At 34.3% G+C, this 24,747-nt stretch overlaps 1 protein-coding gene across 2 annotated transcripts in view; it reads right to left on the bottom strand.

Annotated features, from left to right (window-relative positions):
* Positions 1–24,747, bottom strand: part of Fut9 (fucosyltransferase 9 (alpha (1,3) fucosyltransferase)) — a 206,289-nt gene that overhangs the window by 87,913 nt on the left and 93,629 nt on the right. For both annotated transcript variants that reach the window (XM_005377778.1, XM_005377779.1), the window contains exon 2: positions 7,077–7,165. The gene's annotated coding sequence lies outside the window, so the exon portion shown is untranslated. The remainder of the gene's footprint in view (positions 1–7,076; positions 7,166–24,747) is intronic.

Here is a 24,747-nt window from a genome sequence, read left to right as displayed (position 1 = left end):
CGCGCGCGCGCGCGCGCGCGCGCTCCTGATCACCAAGAGGAGAGGAGCAGTCTCCCTCCAGGTCCTTCCGCCATGCCACTTTTGTCTGGAGCCAGCAGGTGAGAGACTGGAAATATGGGACCAATAGATGTCTCCTCTTTTAAATTGTGTGTGTTGGTCTATTTTGTTCCAGCAACGAGAATGACACTCAGATAGTTATCCTGGACACAGAGATTAAAAATACTGTAACTTCAATTGTCTCCAAAATTATCTAAATTCCATGGGACTTTGCTTCACAGACTTTGTTTTTCAATTCCCTTAAGAAATTTTTCAGGTCCAGGTAAAACATTGCCCATGGTAGGGACAATATTGGGGGTATAATGCAAAAAAGTTACCTATTTTTCCATCCATTTTCCTCCTGCGTCTAAAAATGCATATATCTATCCATTTATCTACTCGCTCTCTACTTTGATATCAAGAATCGTGCTCCGCTGCATAAAGAGTGTGCACTGCAAACACTAGGGCTCTGGGTCTCCTCTCATTTGCAGGGTCTGCCAGCTTCCCTCAATTACTCCTGAAGTTACCTAACTTCGCAAGCCCACTTTTTCTAACTGAAGAGTGTACTCTGTGGTATTTTATTTAGAAATTCAATACCACAAATATTTCAAGTGCCTATTGTTCACCAGCAGTAAAGCAGGAAGGTTTAGTAAGAGAGAGAGACAGGTCCTACAAAAAAGAAACTTTCCATAATAAACCTTAAATGAAACTAGAACAAAGCAACAAAATGAAATAGCCTTAGACTGTGGTAGCAAGATTAAAGAAAAGAAAATAGAGAGAACTCTTAAACAGTCAACTACAGCACAGAAGATTTGGGGATATCAAGTATATTTATGCATTTTAGCAGATATCAAATGAAATTTAACTATAATATATACCAGGCTGACTTTGCATGTGCCTCTTGCAGCTAGGATAGTATTGTTGGAAGATACAGAACATGTTTTGGTATTAGTATATCATCTTTTATTGTTCATAATCTTTTGCATTCAAGAAGCTTTCCAAATAGCCTAATAAAGTATTTTCAAATTACCTAATAAAATAAGCTCCCCAGAAGTTGACACTGTGATTGGAAAGCAATAAGGAGAAAGCCTGATTTATTGATAGCTGAGTATACTATAATTTTTCTCCATATTAAAGCTGTGTGTGCATTATGAAATCACTTTAAATTAAAGGAATTGCACCAGATAGATATTGCGATGCAGGTATTAAAGGAAAGGATCATAATTACAAGGGTAGGTATGTGTTGCTACATAAAATGAGTCTATTAAATAAAATGCAACAAAATAGCACCAAGGAAGATTTTTGTCTAAGAAAAGGCATGATAAATGTTTTTATGACAAAATGATCAGTTTGTAATAAAAAAAAAATGACTTATTGAATGTGTTGTGTGGCATTTTCGGTTTTCAAAAAATGAGGAATTAAGAATTCCCTATAGTAAAAGTGATTTGCATCTACTGCAATAGAAAAATTACTGACAATGAGTTCTAAGTTAGTAGCATAGCTGGGACAGGAAGGGTAACAGGAAGTCCAAAAAGAAAAAGATGATTCAGGAGAGAATTTTGAAATTAAATATGAATAATACTTTAAAAAATCATTATTGTGTAGATAAGACAAACAAATTGTTACCTAAATTTTATAAAAATATCATAGTTTTGGTCATTTATACATTTTATAGTTAAACCTATAGTGCTATATATATATTATTTGTCATGAAATGTTCTTCTATGTCTTAACATTTTGAATATAAAACTACTGCCACTCATAGCGATTTTCAAATTGCTACACCGATTTAATACAGTATAGCCAGAGAAAAGCTTTGATAATTTTTAAATGTTAAGACATAAAAGAACATTTCATGACAAATAATACAAGTTCTTAAATTCTTATAACACATGGAAAAAAAATGTCAAAATACGCTGATAGGGTAGTAGAAAGGATTATAATCATCTTCCCAATAGTAGATTCCCCAATGATTAAGTATTTTTAATTTTGTACATGTATGGGATATAGTGTCATAATTTCATACATGTGTACAGTGTATATTGATCAAGTCAGGATGGTTTGCATTTCCTTCTACTTAAATGCTTTTTAAAAGTTTGAGTAATGTATTATTTTGCATATTTACTCAGTGCAGTGTGATATTTTGCTACTCTATAAGCACACTGATGTGTGCAGCAGTACTAGATTTTTGTGGAAGTGTGGACCCCTCTGTGAATAGTATATGCAGAGGACCTAGGTTGCTGTTCATGAAATATACTTCAAAAATACAAATAAACTGTCCACTGTAACATTAAAAGGAAACTGCATGATCTGCATAATGTACTAGAATCGTACCAAAATGACCCCTGATTTCCACCCCAAATGTCCATCTGTGGAAAAATTGTCTTTTATGAAACCAATCCATGGTGCCAAAAAGGGTGGGGACAACTCTATAGAATATTTGAGATCACTGAATATTCAAAATCACTGAATATTCGAAATCACTGCATATTTGAAATCACTACTTTTATGCCTGGTTTTCCCACCTACTGTTTCCAACCTCTACCAATGACTATTTTACATTCAGATCCATGTTTACCTAACATTCACTTATATAAAGAAGATACATGGTATTTGCCTTTTATTTCTGACTTGGTTCACTGAACATTTACTACCTAATTTTTATACGTTTTGTTTTAGTTTTAGTTCTTTACACAGAACTCAAATTTTACAGATCTGTTTGACTTCATCTACCCTAAATGTTTAGGCTAAAGTTAATGCAAATGGAAATTTTCATTGAATTTGAAGATAGTGGAGATTGATCTCCTTCTCCCTTTCCCTACTCCTCCTCTCCCTCTTCCTCTCCATCCACCCCTTTTTTCTAACTTTTCCTGAGATGTGGGTCTTGCTATGTTGCCCAGGCTAGTTACTAACTTTCTGAGATCAAGAGGTCTTCCTGCCTTAGCTTCCTAAATAGCCGGGACTGTAAGAGCATATGATTATTTTCTTCTTTTGAGGAGTATTTAATCAAATACTTTGTCTAATTTAAAATTGTATTACTGTATTTGTCATTTTTGTTAATGAGCTTTTAAGTTCCTTATGTCTTTTCTGTATTAACCGCGACCAAGTGATGGACTGTAATTCATTAAAAGCACTTTCTCTATTTTATAAAGAAAAAACCTGCTATTGATAGAAAAGTTGCAAAGGTGTACAGGGTCCTCTATTCTCTTTCTTCTGCTCCCCTACACTGTTAATGTAACCATGACATATTTATCAAAACTAATAATATTAACAAAACAACATCAAGTAAATTTCAGGTTTTATTCAAATTTCACCCGTTTACACTAATACCCACTATTTCAAAATCAAATCTTGCATACTGTACTATGCTGTCATAGAGATTCTTTGATTTCAGCTGTGCTTCTGTCTTCTCTGTCATCCCCTTGCAACTTTTCATCAGTGTAGGCAAGTCAGTTTGTAGTATATCCCTCAATTTGTCTTTGCCTGATGTTGTGCTCATGACTAGTGTGGTATCTTCAGGGAAGAATTAATATTACAGAAGTGTGGTATCCTCGTTATATCATACAAGGGTACGTGGCATCAAATGATTTAATCAATGAAGATACTGAGCTCATGAGAGATATTATGTAACTTTCAATAGGTTGAATAGGTAGTTAACATCCCAAATTGACCTGCACATATTTTAAAAATTTCCAACAATGAAATCATGTATCAGGTTCAAAATTTAATTAAAATTAAATAGCATTACTTCAGTAACACTCACCACATTGCAAATGTTTGACAGTCACACGTAGCTAGGGACTGCAAAACTGGATAACTCTGTTTCAGAAAAACTGTTGCTCTAATGCTACAAGTCTGTTACCTAATACATTTGGAAGCCTGAAATCTGAACACATGTAAGGGACCATATAACTTTAACATTTCAGTGAGAATAAAATATCAATCCTAAACCTCTGAAAAAGTGAGTTTGCATAGAACCATAAATTTAAGAGAATTTATGGATAAGAAAATACACAATGTGATCACTTCCAAAGTATAATACATGTTAGGATTTGAGATTTTTTCTTGTTATTTGGTACAAGGGACATGCTCTGTTGTAATTGAATGAATTACCTGATTATATTTTTCCCAATTACAGTGAGTGAATCAAACATTTAAATACAAAATAAAATATTTAAAATATTTCTCTGTGAAAGGCACTCATTAAAAAACGGGAGTATAAACTACTGACATAATACTTTTGATGGACTTATAGCCACAACATATAAAGAACTCTTAAAGCATAATAAGAAAACAAATAACCCAATTTAAAAATAAATAAAGGGCTGGAGATATAGCTCAGCAGCACAAGTGCCTGCCTGGCAAGTGCAAGGTCTTGAGTTTGATTCCTGATATCAAAAAATAAATAAATAAATAAATAAACAAAAATAAACAAGTAAATTATTTGTACTTCACCAAAGGAGAATTATGGATAACTAATAAGTATATAAAAATGTTCAGAACAACAATATGCAGTATAAGAACCACTGTTGAACTCCTACCATTTTGTATGGTGAAGCTCTGCATCATTTTCAATCTTTTTTCTTTATTATTACTTGTTACTATCTTTGACTGTTTGATCAATCTTACATTCTTACATCTGCTGGACTGAGCAACTGGGTTGAAGAGGACAGTATGCAATGTAGCAACCATTGTTAATTCCTATCATTTTGTTTGGAGGTCATGTATCATTTCTGTTGTTTTTGTGTTGTTTTGATTTTGTCTTCATTGTTGTTTTGTTAGCTTTTTTAATCTTTAAAATAAAAAAGTTCATCATCATTAATTATTAGAGAGATATCAATTAAAACCACAATAAGGTGGTACTAATTACTTATCAAAATGGATAGAATTTTTAAAACTGTGCTATATCTATACAAAGAATATTACTGAAGAATAAAAACAAACTTAATTCATGCATGTCATGGGTAAAATTCTAAATGTATTTTTGTAATGCTGATGATCCACCTTAGGGCTGCATGCAGCGAAGGAAAGATGCTCTATCAATGAGCTATAGCTGCAGTTCACATTATATGGTTATAAGACAGTATTGCTTCGAAGTCCATATTATGTATTAAATTATATTTCATGTCAAATTACATTCAATATTGTGAAGTGGAATTAATAAATTATCCATCACTACCATCAATCTTCAAAATAGATCCAGGTACCCCCACATTTTCCATAGAAGGATGAGTTTTCACTTCACTCTACCTTCCACACAGAAGCATCCAGGCTCGCCACATTCCAAATCATTGAGAACAGTTTTTATACTCTCAGACAGGAGACTTAGAAAACAGAACTGAGAGAATAGAGAGTGAGGCTTGGGATGGTGATTCTAGGCCCGGATGTATTAGGGGTTAAGAGGTAGCATCTCTTGATGCCATACACATGTCAGAAATTTTAAGTTCTGAAAGTGAAGGGCTCCAGCTCATGGCTTACTTTCTTCTGAGGGAATAAGATTAGACTGCCTCTTTCCTTCCCATTTCTATAAGCTGGTACTTACTGCTCAGTACTTCTTTGTTTCTTCTTTTGGTTGTTTTAAAATGTATCTATTTGTATCCTTTTAATTGACATGATAGTACATATGTATTCAGCACAATGTGATGATTTGATACACATTTATGTATATATATTATATATTGTTCAAATCAAGGTTAACACATCTGTTTCCTAGTTAGTGTTTATATTGTTTGACCAATCTTATATGTATATATCTGGTAATCTGAGCAACTACTTTGAAAATAACAATATGCAATATAAACACTGTTGTTAGTTTCTTATCATCTTGTTTTGAAATTCTGTATTTTTATTGTTTTTTTTATTATTGTCTTTAAAATAAATAAAAAAAAAATTATCCTGTTATGGTTTGTATCTGGGTGTCGCCCCAAAGGCACATGCAGTTGTGGGGCGGGCTTTTAGAGCTTATGGCTGATTCATGAGTGTGAGTGCTACACTGCCTGAGGGTGGATAGTTTGCATATGTAAGGAAGAGAAAGAGGCTGCTTGCTGCCACTCCTCCCTTTTTGCTCTTGCTGCTTTTGCTATTTTCTGCCCCCATAAATGGTTGCCTTGTGCCATGTGCCACCCTGCTTTGGAGCCAGTTGAGTATGGATTGAAACTGCCACAGACTGTGAGCTAAATAAACCTTCCCTTCCTTAATATTGGGTGTCAGCTATATTTTGTCTCAGCAGCAAGGCAAAAGTAACCAAGACATATCCTTTCTCCAAGATAAAAACATTGAAAATCCTTTCTTCCAGTCCTTTTGAAATGTGTAGTGCATTGCCTTTATTAAATAGTTTCCAGAATGTTTAGCACTTGTTATTCAAAAACAAAGCATAGTGTCCCAGGCCTCTACCTCCTTCTTTATTTTTCCAAAAAGGGAAATGAACAGTAAGAGCTTCACGTCTGTGCAAAGACTACTTTTCCTTACCTTTTAATTTGGGCTATTTAAGAAGTGATATACATATTTACAAATGATTTAGTTCTGTAGGTATTATTTAGTCAAAATCAAAACTATTTTTTGAAACATAACTACACATTTGAACTTAAAATATGTTGTAAATTATATTTCACAATATAATTGTAAAGTATTGATTTGAACTTAAAGTATGTTTTAAATTATATTTTAAGGGAAATTTTAAGAACTTTTAATACTTTAGAACAAGATTGCATATGCCCAATATTTATGTCATTTGTTTCTTGAAAACTAAAGACTCAAGGATATTAATAAGACTTTTAGGTATAATTAAATTTCAGTATATTATTTTGCCATGATAATTATTTTAAGCTTTAACTTTGATGTAGTTTCAAATCTAATTTATATAACATCTTTTCATATCTGAAAATCTTGTAAATACATTCTATATTGGATGCAATTTGGTTATAATTTTTGAATCAATCTAAATTATCTATAAGTCTAATTATCTAATTATCTATAAGAAATGTAATTGATTACATTTCTCCCATAATCAAACTAGTTTGAAAAAACAGAAATGTACTTACAATACAGAGCACATATCATGGGAAGCACATAGATAGTTGTTAAACTATTCCACTCTGTTATCAAATGCTTGAGTTATCACATTCTAAATCTGTTGAGAAAGAGAGAAATGAGTATGTTAGTGTAGCATGCTCAGTGGCTAGGTATGTATCAAAACAACCAAAGAAAATGAAAATCTTGCAAGGCCGGGTTTTCTGTATGTATTTCACCCTTTAGTTATATGAATTCATGAATTCTTTTGCTTTTCAAAAAATTGAACTGCTTCAGAAAGTGGCAAAGCAATAGGATAACTGTCAGGAGACGGACAGCATTGTGTGGGACATTAATGGCAATGTGTATTTTATCGTAACAAAATCTTAAACATTCAGAGTATGTTTTTATCAATCCCTGCATGAGAAGAGAAATGTTATTAAAAAGAAGCAATGCTGTCACTAAAACTCTAAGGAAGTGAGCACATCTTGATAACCATACACCATGCATGCTCTCTATTTTTTAATTTTGGTCACTTACAGCATAAATTGTATTTGTATCACTAAAAATAAAATTTAAAAGTTGCTAAATATCTGATGTTTATAAAGATATGACTGCTTAGCAAAATAAAGATAAAATAATGAGATGGTTTGTGTAAATGTCTTTTCTTTTTTTATTTTAAAGATAAAAGAACAAAAACATCTTAACAAACACACATACACTTAGAAAATAACACAAAAACAATACAAGCAATACAGACTCTCAGACAAGGTGATAGGAAATTAGCAATGGTTGTTGTATTATATATTGATATGTCTTTTCTTTTTATTTATGATTTGCCAACCAAAATACATGACTGGTATAAATGAAGTCAAACACTTTCAATTTTTCTTAAATTATTTATGGTATAATAAGAATTAGATTTAATAAAAACATGTGACTCTGACCCACTGATAATCATCATCCCAGCCTTGAATAAATATCCTTAAATTATGGAGTAGCTTCAAGTAAAATAAAGGGGAGATTAACTTCTAATTTTAACTAGGCTGTATGGATTTATTCCCTCTCAAAAATGGGTTTTGCTGTAGAACAGACTCAATCAGCTTCTTATATTCTCAGGTTACCAGATGTATTTATTAGGTACCCATACTCACCACACACACACACACACACACACATGCACCTTTTGTCCGAATTTTATATCTTTTAAACACTTGAATTTCTTTTCTTATTAAAATTGGTTAATTTTAAAACAAAATTCACTCTCATTTCTTTTTGGATTTACACATAGCCTTGATATATGGTTTACAGGAAAAAAATTAATGTCACCTAATTCAGTATGTTCCCTTCATATATACTTGGTTATTGAATTCTTGACATTAACATAAATTTTACATGGAATTTTCTAAGATATACAGGAAAATGTACATTTATATATAACTTTGTCTATATTTTATAAAATCTACTTAACATTGTAACAGGTATGTGATTATCACTCAATCATCAAAGTAATGTTGTAAGGTATATTTTATTTTCCTCATTTTTTAGGCTTCTGATAATTCAAACAAAAATTCATCCATAAATAATTGGATCAAACATGGGTCAAACATAGACCTAATTTCAAAATTTCTAATACTTCTGATTACAATCTTCATTTGTACAGGAACTTTTGGGGAATATTTATGGCTGTTGTGCTTAGACATCCATTTTGAATAGCAGCAGAGACCCCAATTAGAAAAAAAAGTAATGAAATGTTAGTAGGTAGTCTAGTTTCTTTGTTAAAATTAGGTGTGTCTTGTGCTAAAGACTGTTAAATGAATAGAAACACAAATACTTTTTATACAGAGTACAGTATATATTGTTTATAATTTTTACATAAAAGATTAAAACAGTAATAATACAAACAGAGATAAAGCACACTTAAACCTATATCTGCTGCTTCCATATAGGCATGGTTTTTGAGTATCTGTGAATTTAAAAATGTTTTGCTGTTTCATCACCAAAAGCCATTTTCACTTTTATTGTATCTATTTTCACTGTCCAGGGTCTGATTTGATGTTTACAAAATGATCTTAGCTAGGAAATCAGAAAAACCAAACACTGGGAATTTTTTCCACAATGAGAACAAATAATGAAATATACAAGGTGGCTTGAATTTTCCTTCCTGTTTGGCAGTTCATATTCGGGTGTGTGTGGGTGTACACATTTCAAACCATAGCTATGACTTAATGGCTCAGCCTGCTGAATAAATCACATACAACTAATGGAGCTACTCTCATACAGTGATTACTTTTGTTGATAATGTTTTATTTGAATACAGCTATCACTATTTCTAGTCTCCTTTATTATTACATGTAGACAGAAAGTCATTTTCTTCCTTTCCCTGTATGTTTGTCTAAACCATTCATGACAAACATTTTTCTCCTTTGTTTCCTTGCCTCCCCTCCTACAGCAAAGTATCTGCTGCCATGAGGCAGAAGTGGAACAAAATGTCTGCTTTCTTCCAATTCGATGCATGGTTTAAAATTAATCAGTCTTGAGAAAGAAAGCATTTCTACAGCACTTCGATTCCTTTCTTCTATATTGAGACAAGATTTGGTGGATTAGTCAATTACTTGGATGATTTGGCAAGATCCAGACGCTTCGTAACTTAAAGATGAAACATCAAGATGATTCACTAACTGTTTTAACGTTTCATTTTGATGTTTGTCAGCAAACACAAACCACTGAGTTTGCATGGAATTTTGTATAAAGGAATTTCACATCACCTAGAAAAGCAACAAGACAAAACTTTCTTTATTTGAGAATTGTCAGAAGAGTGGGAGAGGTCGCAGTGAAAAAAGAAAGTGGTTACTACAGCTCTTGTTTTCTCCCAGCTTCTTGAGGCTAAACCTCCAGGGGAAGTAACTTTAGAAACGCCTACCTAAGGATGCTCAGGGTTACTGTCCACAATTGGGGGATGAACCTACTGTTTTAAGAAATCTCATCCCAATATGTGGTGATTCAGTAGTAGTCAAAGAGCATGCCCTGCCCTGAGAGACCCAGTTCACAATCTTGTCTTCCTTGGTTATCATGAATGCGTTAAGGGGATAAAACAGACCTTCTAAAAGTAAAATGGTTCAGTCACAGAAGTTTGTGAGGTGGTTGTCTTTAACCAGGTGATGGAAGGAGGGACAGCAGTGATTCAGAGGAGTCCACTCCCTGAAGTGCAAACTGCAGTGAGTTATCAGCATTATGAAACGGTGACAGAGTGATGAAGATCTGATTGTCAGTGATGTCAGCAGCCATACAGCCCATAATTGGACGGGATAGGCTCCCTGAGGTGAGCAGTCCTGGAGGACAGCTAAGAAGGAGAATGTGCATGAACTAACAACACAGCCTTGTGTCAAATACCTACCACTGCAAACAGAGTAGATACTGGTGCAAAAATCCAGTGCAGGAACCAACAACGCATGTTCAAGATGAACAACAACAAAAAATTCATTGTATCTATAGTTAAAGTGACCCAGACATAGACAGAGGGGAGCTCGGTAGGCAAGCAGCAGCAGGTCTTCTTGGGCCTCAAAAGCCGTCCTAAAGATGTTAGGCTTTACTTATAATACCTAAAAGATGAGAGGGTTTTGACTCAGGGGTTGACATAATTTAACTAAAAAATTTGAAGGATCACTGCTGATGTTTCCTGGCTAACGGAGAGGCACCCAGTGTGCCATCAATAGCAAGTGCAAAGAATACTGCAGTAGTGGAGCTCAGAGACGTGTTTATTATGTTTGGGGGCAGAACTAATGGACAGGATTGTTTGAATTTGGGGGATATATCTGAATTAAGTTCAAATCTAATTTATTGATTTTGCTATTTTATAAACTCAAATGCAGATTTGAGCCATCACTGAAATGTAGGTAATTACTTTTATTTGAAGGATGTAATTATGGATTTGTCTAGGATCCTTCATTAAATTTGAGCAAAATCTACCAAAGTAGAAAAATAGAGACGTTAGTTTTTCATTACTGCTTTCAATTGCTACTGAACTAGCTTACAAAAGATACTGTAGACAGTTAGTAGTAGCACTATCTGATGTATACTTTTAAAGAAATAAAATGTTGAAACAACCTAACCTTCAAATCTAAGGATATTTTAAGTCTTGAAGACATTATATATAACGAAGCAAAATTTACAGGGCATTGAATGGCGCTGTTACAAACATCTCAGGTATATTCAAACTGAATTCCTTCAATAAGAGCAAATTCCTTAATTCCTTAACCACCAGTTGTGGTTAAGTGACATTTAATTTTGAAAAAAATAATGACAGTTACATTATGCCTTTTGTAATAATGAATGAGATTTGTTGCCAGATGCACTCATGGAGCCAATTCCTTTGACTGTACTTTAAATAGAATTTTATGACTTCAGAATTACTAGAGTGTTTTCAGTCCTCTTCCATTCAACATATATTTTTCTCTAATGTCTTCTATACAAGGGAGACCTTGTATAGGTGGCACCCTGCTAGGTGCCATGGCTACCAAGGTTTCTAAGACTCTCGCTACCCTTGAAAGCTTCACAGTCTAGGGAAGAAAAGAGAAAACAAGAAATAAAAAACTTTGAACAAAACGTCTGGCTGGGGACACAAATATATCAGCATTGTATTTTACTTGGCAGAAACTTAATAGAAAGTAGGCCGTGTAAGGCCAGTGGGAAATGTCAACTAGGTAGTGCAGTGTGAACAAAGATAAGGCACAGTATAGTTTGGGGCTAAAAGAATAATCTGGTTTTAATGGAACAGACTAATAGCAAATGTAATAGAGGAAATGCAGGAGGCAGGGCAGGTAAGCAAGGGCCCATGACTGGAGGGCCTCTTGGTCACGCCAGTGACTTTAACCTAATTAATACTAATAGTAACATTTCCCCCTTTCTCTGTTTTTCCCCTTTAGTGGATTTTACCCAAATTTAATGAAGGATCCTGTATAAATCCATAAAAAAATTCTCACTATATACAAGCACTGCTTTAAGAGCTTTATATATATATTCAATCCCATGGACAAGTCTATGAGGTAATGTTATTCTCATTTAGAGATGAGGACTATGAAGCAGAGTGGTTAAACAAGTCACCCAAGTTCCTCCTAGTTATAAGTGGTGCAGCTGGACTGGAGCAGAGGAGCAGATTTATTCCAGTACCACACTCTTCGCCTCACAAGTCTGCCTCACACGACCAACCTGGGTGTCCCACGGGATTCCTTTTGCATGAGGTACAAGGAAAAGAAAACATTTCCTTCACAGAACAAAAGTGTTGCCCTGCTCTTTATATAAAGTATAATGGGAAGAAGAATCTCGACTTAATAGCACAAATCCAGGTGAGGAGAAAGTGGGAGAAGGGATGGGTACAATGAATGTTTCTTGAGCACTTTGTTTGGGGACCAATTTTGGGCTAAAGGGCTTAAAGATTAACTCATTTGGTTCATAAATCTACAGCACCTGGAAAAAAAATATTGGCTAAGGGAGGACTCTGTGATTATGCTCACGTTGGCACTCCTCTCTGCTTTCATTATCTGGAATCTTTCCCTGGTCGGCCCTTCCTCCTGCTCCCTCACTAGCTGCTTAGCTGCTTTCGGTAATGTGTCCCGACCCTTAGTTTCAAGCAAACATGCTACAGATCCTGTGAACCAGAGAAAGCAGGGTGGGGACTCCCCAGATGATGTGGACTTTTGTACTTGCAGAGTTGCTGTAGGAGACCTGGAATTAGTAGCACTCAGAATCATCATGAAGCATCAGTGTCTTCAAGACTTAAAATATCCTTAGATTTGGAGTTCAGGTTATAATACATATTTTATCAATCAAAATATTTCAACACATACTATTTAGGGAAGAGACTGCAACTTTGTTCCCTTAAATATACAGAGCCCTCCAGGGCAAACACTTCTTCCCAGTGGGGTTCGAGGTCTTACTGGAAACCTCACCATATATCTTTCATGGAACATTCATATACTCTAAGATTTGAGACAACGAAATGAATTCTAAAATAGAGGTATCTCATAAACAAAATGCAGAGTGCATATACACTTTAAAGCTTACTCCTTTATTAAATCCTTATTGTGACAGGCAGAACTCTGGCTATTGAGGTTAAAGCAGTAATTGTTCCCACACACTTATGATTGTCTATTCTGATTTGTGAGAAATGAAAATATGTATGTTTTAGCATGAATATGGAGAATTTCCATGGTGCATAGTTGGGTAATATTTTGCCATTAAATGCTGAGAAAATAAATCATAAATATTTTGATGTAGGCCAGAGACTGGCAAACTTGTACACTAATGAGCTGTTAAATATTTTAGGTATTGCAGGACAAGAGGCAAAGTTAAGGTTGTTCTATAGACTCCTGTATAGTTTCTGTTGCATATACTCCATCTTTTCTGTCAGCATGAATGTGGGCATCAGTAATGGATTGCAGTTAATGAAATTCTGGATTGGCCTATAATAAATACTCTCATTTTAAATTTGACCGATATCAGTCTAGAGGTAATTTGATTATATGTATGTCTTTCAGTTGAGTCAGAAATGTTTAAACACTTCAGGCTTCATTGCTCTAGCTCTAAGGGTCTTAGGAAATGGTCCACTGAACGATAAGCCTACACCTCTGAGGTCACAGGCTTGGGTAAGATCCACTTGTCAGGAGCCCAGGATCTTGTAACTGACAGGATGAGAGGCTGATCCCTAGTAGCTTCTCTCAATGCTTCTCGCTCTGTTCTTGCTTATTCAGATGGTAATTTGAGTCCTGATCTTACATGCTAAGGCTTTCCCTGGGAGAAGGATCTGAAAGTGGAGATTAGAAATAAAAGTAAAGATTGCACAGTGGTTAAATATAACCATCAGTCCTTCCCAGAAACCAAGATAACTACTGAGTCCAGGGGTCAGGAAAGAGGCCAAGGACAGACAGTTGGTAACAAGTTATTTTTCTTTTGTCTATGGAAACAAATTAGCCATTTCCTTTTTTAAACTTTTGCTTTAAAAAACTTTCTTGCAATTGAACCAGGTAGATAGATCAGGAGGGTTTTTAATAAGCTGATACTGTCCAAATATCCCTCCCTCTCACCCATTTTTCTGATAAAATTGGCAAGGTGGAAGGGAAGGAGGAGGAAGAGGGAAGGAAAGGAAAGACAGTTGATGAAAAAAGAAAGTGAGATGTGTTATGTATATGTACCAACTCCACACAAGGAATGTAAACATTATATATGCAAACATGTACACATACACCCACAACCAAACCAAAGCAAACCAAAGCAAACCAAACCACTCCAAACCACTCCAAACCAAACCAAACCAAACCACTCCAAACCAAACCAAACCATGGAAGAAGATCAAGAAATGGAAGGGGATGGATAGGGAAAGAAAAAGGATGAGAAAAGGAATTAAGATGCATCATATTCATGCACCTGTTCCCCACAAGGAATGTAAACAAGACATACTACAATCATGTACTAAAAAAAAAAATAAAAATAGAATAGGCCCCAAGTTGAGTATGGTGTTGCATACCAAGGAGGCTGAGGCAAAAGGATTGCAAGTTATAGTCCAGGTTCAGCAATTAGGAAGAAGTCTCAAAATAAAGAACAATGTGTCACACAGGGGAAAAATAGATCTGTTCCTGAGTGCTTGAAATGATTGAAAGAATGGGTTACAGAAAGTTAAATTATTATTTAGAAAATATTTAATTTTTGAGTATAAATTAATTGCATAATGAATAGATGTTTCAATATAAATTTTAATTTTAAAACTTAAACTATACTTTTTTCATTCAGACCAAATCTCTTAGGAAATAAATTTTAAAAAGCAATAAATTTTAGAAAGCAATGAACAAAGTTGTGTGTCTATTGTTAAAAGCTATTTAAAAATCAGAATTTCTTATTAAGTCTGCTTGTCAAATAATTAATATTCTGAGAAAAATTCAACTTTTACCTGTAGTGCTTGTGTTAATCTCTATGATTTTAGCTATGTGGTGGTATTATATGATTTGCAAATAAATCAAGTTACATAAAAAGTTACATTACATTGTTTAGATTGTCAGGCAATTTTACCACAAAGCTGTATACTCTGACTTATTGCATAGAAAGAAAAGCAATTTGTTTTAAAATACACTTATCTCTTTTTGAATCACTTTATTGAATTTATTGAATTTATTGAATTTATTCACTGAACTTGAATTTCAGGATTTTAATAACCTAGACAAAGGTACCACATTTTTTGGTTTTAACCTACTAGAGGTGACTATGTTGCTGTTGTGAATGGGTACTGTCTCTTAAGTGAGCACAGAAGAAAACAAATTACCTCCTACAAATCCCTCAAAGATTCTTTTTTTATCCTTATTTGGTCTTCTAATTCAGATGTTAAAAGAAATTAAACCTCTACCTAACAAAATCATTTATCTTTATGGCACTTTTTGGCCAAAATTTTTGTTCCAGTGTTCCTCATATATGGTATGTACATACATTGTATAAGCACCATGTACAATATTCAGATTTCAATCTATGTCAATGTGGGAAAACTAAAATTAAATACGAAGCAATTATTCATATAATTTGAACAAATAAATTATTTTACTATTATTATAAAGGTAAAAATAGTAGTAAAGGAAAAGGAAAGAAAAATACACAATCTAAATTTTCTGTGTAAGATCCAGTGATCCCATTATGGCCTGTGTATTTTAAAGGAGTTGAAGTTGGTGTTGATGAGACATCTGCATTCTCATGTTTAGTGTAGCACTATATACATAGCCAAGGAATAGAAACACATTAGGCATTCATCAATGGATGGACGTATTAAAAAGGTGGCCTGGATACACAGTGGAACACTACACAATTTTTATTTTATTTATTTATTTATTTATTTTTTGTTTTGTTTTTTTTTTGTTTTTCTCTGGTACCGGGAACCGAACTCAACACCTTGCGTTTGCCAGGCAGGCGCTTTGCCGCTGAGCTAAATCCCCAGCCCCACTACACAATTTTTAAAGCAAAGAAAATTCTGTTATTCATCATGGCATGGTTAGAACTGGTGAAATGAAACAAGACAATTATAGAAAGGAAACTACTGTATGAGCTACATATATATGGAATTTAATGAATCTCATAGAAATAGAGGCCAGAGAAGGTGATGGAGAAAAGAAACATGCTGATCAAACAGTACAAAGTCTCAAATGATGTTTCATATATTTCAAAATTGCTAAAAGAATGTTTTTAATGTACTACTGTAAAAATGTACTGTAAAATGTACTGTAAAAATATAAATTTGAGGTGATGGACATGTGAATTAGCTCAATTGAGTATTTCTATAGCTTCTGTAACATCAGTCATCAATTTGTACTCCTGAAACATACAGAATTAATATTTATTAATTTAAAAAGAGAATGAAACAACTGAAAACGAAAGGAAATACTTTTTCTTTATAAGTGTCTGTTTTCCCCTCAGGGGCTGGTGAGTATTAGGGAGAAATGGGAATTGTGAGCTCTGAACAGAAAACAAGTACTAGGAATACTTTGTTCTCCAACAGTGTATCAACTATTTAATGAATTTATATTACAAAGTCCTTCTTTAGAAATGTAAATGAACCCTAGAATTATTCTGACTTTGATGTAAATCGGTTTCACTGGATTGGGTTGTTCTTTTAAATATCTGGCTGAGATTAGCTCCCATTGTAGGTTGAATAATGTTTTCCCCCAAAGATATACCAAAATCTTAATTCCCCAGTACCCATGAAATTTGGAAATGGGGCAATAAGTTTTGGCAGATATGCTCCAGTTAGGATGGATACATGAATTAATTTGATTGTGGTAACCATTTCATAAAGTATATGTGTACCAGAACATCATGCACTGCAACTTCAATGTGTAAAATTTGTATTCATCAAGAATATCAATAAATCTGAGAGAAATGAAGAGGTTCCTCCGGATTGTGAGGGGACCTACGTTCACTGGCTGATATTCTTGTGTGAATATATAGTCTAGAGACAGAGATATGGGGAAAGAAGGTTGTAGAGGCAGAAAAAAAGAATAATTGAAAGATGCCATATCAATGCTAAAAACTGAAGGATGTTAAGGATTTCTGTTAACCCCCAGAAGCAGGAAGAAGAAGAGAAGAATGATTGCTGGACACCTGAGCGGCATTATCATCCTACCGACACCTTCGTTGTAGGCTTCTGGCTTCCAGAATTGTGAGAGAGTGAATTTCTGTGATGATCATATGCAAACTTTATCGTATTTCATAATCACAGCCCTATGAAGCTAATGTGTCCCTTATAGGTTTAATTTGCATTGGGGTAAGGTTAATAATGAAATGGTGTAATGATGGGCTTTTGTGTAATGAGAAGACAGTGAGAAAATCTTGTTCACCTTGGGAGGTGAAAATTGGCAAAAAGGAATGTATATGTTGTGTACTTCAAATGTGTACAAAAAAATTGAAGGGGATCAAGAGATCCATGGAGGAGGGACAGAGGGAAGGAAGAGAGAATGAAAAAAGAAATTCAGATGTACTGTTTACATGTACTAACTTCCATGAGGAATGTAGACATGTGCTGCAAGCATGCTAATAAAATGATCTGAAAAAACAAAACATCAAGAATACTTCTAGGGCTGGGGATGTAGCTTAGTGGCAAAGCGCCTGCCTGGCAAGCGCAAGGTTGTGAGTTCGGTTCCTGGTACCAGAGAAAAAACCAAAAACAAACAAACAAAAAAAGAATGCTTCTATATTTATATCTACACATGCACATAGGAGAGATACAGATGACGTGGATATAATTTGTCATGATGAGGCGTAAAATTATCATAAAAAATACCTCTGCCTGATAATATTCTTGAGTTGTTCTGCCTTCTCCCTTTTCTCACTCAAGTGTTCATGTCATACTTTATTCATTCGCTCAGCTAATGTTGCAGTACTGGACACTGAAGGCCAATATCCTTCCCTCCCAAAAGGTTAAGGGCGAAGGAGAGCAAGGAGAAATCTAGGTCCTGATTATCATTTCCTTGGTTATTGTATTTGCATCACTTTAGCTTTTGTTCTTGCCCCCAAATGCTTTTCTATTTTAGGTTATGACTTGTCGCATATTCTAGTGTACCATGATCCTTAAGAAGAATATAAATTTATTCTCTTTAGTACCATAGGATGTTTTTCTTTCAAACAAAGTATATGTGAACAAAACACACAATTTCTTCCTGTTTTTTATGCTTTGTGGTGCAAAACAAATAGGAGTGATACATTTAGAATTACAAGTGAAGTTAGAACTTAAAACTTCTCATATATATAAATCCAAGTTAAAGATGATTATATTATAGCAAAGTATATCTTGAAAGTGGACTCACGGCCCCCTTGTAGCAGCTTTATGAGAAATAATTTATAATGCCACTTGTAAAGAAGCACTTGGATGGGAAAATCCCGTTGGCTAAAAATGTCTATTGTAGTCACTGATCCTAGGAAATCATCTGTATTAATCACTTTACCATCACTGATATAAAATAACCAACACCAACAATTTAAAGGAGAGGTAGAGGTTTGTTCTGGTTCATAGTCTCAGTGGGTTCAGTTCACGGTTGGTCAGCTCCAGTGCAGTAACAGCACGATAAAACGGGCTGGCCAAGCAAAGCTGCTCATGTTCTGGTGGACAGGAAAAGAGAAGGGGAGGAGCCTGAGATGAGAATACACCCTTCCAGGTCACACTGTCAGTGACCGGGCGTTCTGATCAGGCCTCACCTTCCAGCAGCACAGTCAGCTCTGAATTCACCTGTGGATGAATCCACAAAGGAGCACATCACCCCATGATCCAATCACCTCCCCCAAACCCCATTTGTGAGTGGTGGACTCTTGGAGGACATTTTAGATCTAAATGATAACAGAATCAGAAAATTGTCAGGAGGAAATAAAGTATCGTATCTGTTTATCCTGTTTAATGAATGTGTATGACCTAATAATCAGAATTTTTTAAAACTTAGTTCTTTATTCACATACAAAATTTCTACATACAGTTCTTAATTTATCAATCTGAAGAATATGGTTCTATGAAACCTCAAATATGCAAATCTCATCAACACACAAAATTTTCAAGAAATGAGCAATGATCCCTGCAAAACCATTGTTACCTACTTCTACACAAAGATGTGGAAGGTATTGGGAAGCTTTTAACTGCAGACAATTGGAATCACAAATCAAAAAGACTTCACTGTTTTAGGGAAATACCCACGTTTTTAGATTTTACATTCCTACTTATACACACATGCAAACAAACCTAACTATATACAATATCAAATAAACTGAAATAACTATTTATTAGTCAAATATATCTTCTTACACAAACGATTCCTATTCATCATGGACTAAAATGATACATGAGTTCCTGGTGACATTGGATGGGTAGAAAATAGAACGTGGAAGAGCAAAGACTTGCTCTTCTCCCCAAGGAAAGATGCTGTGATCTCCTTCATCACATGTAACAGCATTTAATGTGTACATTTGTTCTTAATTTTTTCCCTAAAATAATTTTGTAGATCATTTAGTAAAACAAGACACTTATGTGTGCACACACAAGTATATTTGCATGAATTAGCAAATATTAGACATTTATCAGTTTAGAATTTTTGCAGAATTAAGAAGAATAAGGTTAAAAATCTAAAGCAGTAATTAAATGACCATATTGAAATATATTAGTCCATTGTTGCTACAATTATGAGCAGTAATACAGAGCAGAAACACCAATATCACCTTTTTTCCCCACCTCACTCTGTCTTCCATCCGAACACTATATCTTCATTGTAATTTGCTATTGACCTCCTTTCAGTCCCATTTTGATTGCTATAGCCAACAACAGTCTTCACTTATACGAGGGCAGCTGTAGCTCCTACACCTTCTGTTTTGAAACAACTACTAACTTCTTAACATGTAGATGCTCAACTTTGGCGTAAGCCATTCAAATTGTTTAGTAGTTCCTCATTACCTGGACTCCAAAGTCTGTACATCTTAACAAGGAAAGTAAAGGATTGGCTTTCAAATTTTAATTAAAAAGCAAAATATAAGATAACAGAGGTAGATCTTTTGCAAATGGGACTGGAGCAAAAGACAGAGGAAGAGGGAGGAAAGGGTGAGGAAGTAGAAAGAATTAGGATGGGTTATGTACATATACCCTTTCCCAACGATGAACAGATCCTTATGTATTGTAAACATTTATTAATAAAGATAAAAACTAACAATAGAAATACTCTACCATTTTAATAGCCATTTCATGGGCTTAGCTATCATCACTTTTCATAGTTTTTAAGTCATATAAGTATGTAACCCATTTCCAGATTATTTTATATCTTTACATGGTTCCAGAGTCTTTGACTGTATTTTATTTTTGCTTATTATTGTCTTTAAAATTTATGAAATTCTTAAAATGTTATGTTTTCCTAGTTCAAAATACTGTGCGGATATTTTTATAAGAAATGGTAAGTAATGAGAAACATGTTTCACCTCTAGTGTATTTATTACCACTGCAAATCTTATTACCACTGCCTATTTTCTGTGGAAGTGCTCTTTCCCACGTAAATAGAGGTGCATGAGTAAAAAGAAAATGACTGTCCCCCTTTGATTTTGGATTACAAATACACTGAACCAATTTTCACTCAGCTTTAGCATTTGCAACATGAACTAGCAAACACAAGACGATTTATTGGTATTCCATTGACCTTTCTGTTGCAGACTGCATAACAGTCTCAAGGGCTACTTTAGAGTTGAATTAGTAAAGATCGCACATAATGCACAGGTCATTTTATTCTTCTTCCATTGAGTTTTTCAGTCTAATTGTACAACCTGTGTGCTGAGACATTGAATATTTAGTGATGAGGCTCTTCTTATAGGAATTTGGCTTTGGAATGAAATGGATGTGTTTCTGGCCATCCAAAGGCAGACATAAGGTAATAAAATTTAATACACCAAATGTACTAATTAATTTATGAATATTATGCAAGGAACTGAAAATCCAATGTAAATTTTACATACATGAATACATGAATATGCAAGAACATCGTGATTTTGCTGCACTTTATCATTTTCACATGATTTTAAAAGAAACAGTCCAAATATTAGCTCTATGAATGGATACATTGGAGAGTTTTCTCTGAAGACTTTTTTTTTCTGGTACCGGGAATCGAACTCACGACCTCACACTTGCTAGGCAAGCTCTGGGCCACTGAGCTAAATCCCCACCCCAATCATTGAAGATTGTTAATGCATTACTGTTTGCGACACTGGGAAAACAAATCCAAATGTGCAATAAAAAAAGGAAGAAGAGAAATGGCACAGTAGCATGCAAGGCTTCACTTGTTTAAAGATAAAATTGTCTTTTCTGTTACACAACCAAGTCACATATTCCATATGTGCCTGAAGCTAAAATAGCATTTAAAGTGAGACACAAAGAGATGCACTGGCTCCTTCATCCTTCTAAATCGTTGTGAGTCATTTTAGTGATTTATTTCACAGAATAAGGCCAGAGAAACTCTGCAAACTCTAGGCAGAATTCCATATCCAAAGGCAAAATATGAGAACTTATCCCTTATTTACCATCAACTTGAAAAATATTTACTGGATAACTACTGTGCACAGGATTCTGATAATGTACAGAGAAAGGACTCCAAGGACTTCACAGTGCTTAGAAAGAGATGCAAGGGGAAATCAGGGTGATTGTGCTAAAAAATGACAGAAACTTAAAATTTTATGGGACCAAAAAGGAGATATACATACAATTGAATCTCAGGGAAAATGTTTCACAGAAGATGCAGTGCCTAATCTGTGTCACCTGGCTTTCAATGAAGCATTTGAAATAATTTCTAAGTCATTTCTGTGGATAATATTAATATATGTGTATAGGATAAGTGGCTTATTGAATCTTTAGTTGGTAAACCTTTCCTATCAAATAAAACTGGTCAATGGGTCATTATGAAGCTATAGGAGGTCTCCAATTCCTAGTAATGAATTTTTATATTATTCTTTAAATAAACTATTTGGTCACATGTAAGGCATATTTAATAAATTTAAGGGTGATTCTAAGTATAAAGCTATAACTATTATCCAAATATAATTTACAAAGATGGTAGAGGCCAGATTAGTAAACTGAAAATATCATTAGCATTTAATAGCAAAAAAATACAGTTATGTTCACAAGTCCACGTAAAAAGAAATGGAAGGAATCAGCTTGTCTTTTAGACTATTATGTCTAAAAGATTTAATATTCAAACTGAATATAAAGACTATTCAGTCTAAAATAATCTAGAGTCTTACCAATGAAAAAAATCAGTGTAGGTTGAAGGTGATGAAATTACCTAGAACATCAGTAGAATCATGAAATGTAATAATACCTATGTATTCTGGTGGATGGGGAAGGCAATAAGTTAATTTTCACCAATGCAAATGAAGAATTAGCTATCAGAGGAAGGTGAACTGGAATTTAAATGTTTTAAAAATCATGTTTTGTAATAAAAAATTGAAAAAATTGGAGATGTTTAGAAAAAAGTTCTCTAAGACAGTACAAAACATCTAAAGTAACTTATTATTCATTTCTTTGATTTATTCAATCTGAAAGTCTTATTTCTTATTTTTTTGTAGAAGTATAGGTAAGCTAGACACATGCTAGGAATAAGAAATGAATTAGACAAACAGCCTGACCCTGAGGCCTTCTCATTCTAATGCAGAACTTTTTAACTGAGAAGGGTACTTGGCAGATCTGTACTCTTCTGGAAATTGTATGCATAATTTTGTGCATCCTTGACTTTTTACATGGATGGCATTCTCTTAAAACTAATGGTGGTTTTAAAATGTTTTAAGAAGCACTTGTTAATGGAAGAATCAGATATATTCATGGAAAAACAGTGATAAAACACAATAACAATACATTTTGAGAGATACTATAATAGGAAGAGAATGTGCATATTTTATTATTATTATCCCAGCAGTAAGAGGTAGAATGTTATATCAGCAAGTATCATTCCCTTGGATTCCCTCTCGGTAGAAGCTTTATTTTTGATAGTGAAGGAATAAAGAGGAGTTTCTTATTATTTTCCTTTTGGGTCTTTCATATAAAATTACTTCATGGAATAGTAGTAAGTTATACTATGTTTTATTGTAAGAGTATTATTTTATATTGTTTGGTTTTGTAAAATTCATTGAAAGTGATGTTTCTTTTCCTCTTGTCTACATCACTTGTGTTCTAAAAGACTACCTATGATGTTTTCCTTATGTATTTTGCAATTCATTCACTTACCAATGTCAGTGCAAGTGAGTATTCAACAACTGGATTTCTGGGGAAAGATCCTTTGTTTTAGTGTTTGCTCTTTTCTGTGGTATAAATAGTCTCATTAAAGCCATTTGCAAGCCACTGAGGTATGAAACTCTAGGCAGAGTTGGAAGAGAAGCACACAACTGACGTTCCTGATCTGGGAGCTGGCTGCACCATACCACAGCTTGGTGAGTCCAGCAAAACATTATGTGTCAGAATGATGGAGATGACTGAAGCTCTTCTTTTCCTAAGGGTGTCACCTTTCAGTGAGAAGGGAGTATGCATATGATGACTGTATTATCCTCTATAAATTACAAAATGATGAAGCATGTGTACTCTAGAATCTGACCTACATCTTTAAATTCTGTGGTTTGACCTTGATCCCTTAGCAAGTTTTAGATGAGCTAGGAAAATTTTTTAGGACTTATAAGCTTTATTTCCTTTATCTATTATAGAAAGGGAGTAATTTCTTCTGTGAAGATTTGTAAGAGTTTATTATGTTCCAGGAACTCGGAGAGGCATGTGGGATATGCAGTTGATGATGATATAAAAATTATTCCCCCTATTAAGCTAACTTTATGTTCTAGAAGAGCTAGTTGGACAATACACAAATGGAAAAAAAGATGTAATGCACCAGATTATGGTGAATTTTAGAGAGAAAAATAAATCAGAGCAAGAGAGCTAGGGTGGAATGGTTTTGCAATTTCAATACAGTAATGAAAGAAAGATCTTGGAAGGTGAACTTTGAGAAAATATGCAGAAAGGCAAGTAAAACAACCATGTAAATTCCTGAGAAAAGAATACTCCAGGCAGAGTAAATATTGAACACAAAATCCCCAAGAGGAGAGTATTCTAAGCTTGTACAGGACTTGGGAGGAGATCAAAGCAGTAAAAGGGGAGTTAGGGAAGTGAAGATTACAAACCATAATACAGAGATTCAGGGAACGAGCAGGACAGATAACATAGATTCTTGTTTTGTTCTCTCTGTTTCTGGCCAGGGGTCTCACTATGTTGACAACTAGTGTCAAACTCCTCCTAGGCTCAAGTGATTCACTCATTTCTATCTTGTGAGTTGTTAGGACTATAGGCATGTATCACCATGCCTGACTAGATTAGGTAAATGCTTACAAATTACTGTAAGTCTCTGGCTTTTAATCAGCGAGATAGGAAGTCCAGTTTATGAGTAGAGGAGAGATATGACCCAATTTATATCTTAAAATAAATATTATATTAATTATAGCTCAAAGGAAGAAAGGGAACTACTACAATAATTGAGATGAAAGATTCTGGTGGCTTGGGCCAGGGATTAAAATGTAGGGTAAGAAATAGCAAGATTCTGGATCTTGAAGGAAAATAGATTTAAATCTTACTAATGAATAATTGGTGTGAGACAAAGAAGAATAAAAGATGCCTAGCATTATCTTAGCCTT

This window comes from Chinchilla lanigera, unplaced genomic scaffold (genome assembly GCF_000276665.1).
Source record: "Chinchilla lanigera isolate Chin_1 unplaced genomic scaffold, ChiLan1.0 scaffold00010, whole genome shotgun sequence".
In the NCBI taxonomy this organism is placed as follows: domain Eukaryota; kingdom Metazoa; phylum Chordata; class Mammalia; order Rodentia; family Chinchillidae; genus Chinchilla; species Chinchilla lanigera.
Note: the sequence above shows the minus strand (reverse complement) of the source record. Positions and strands in the feature narration are given on the sequence as shown.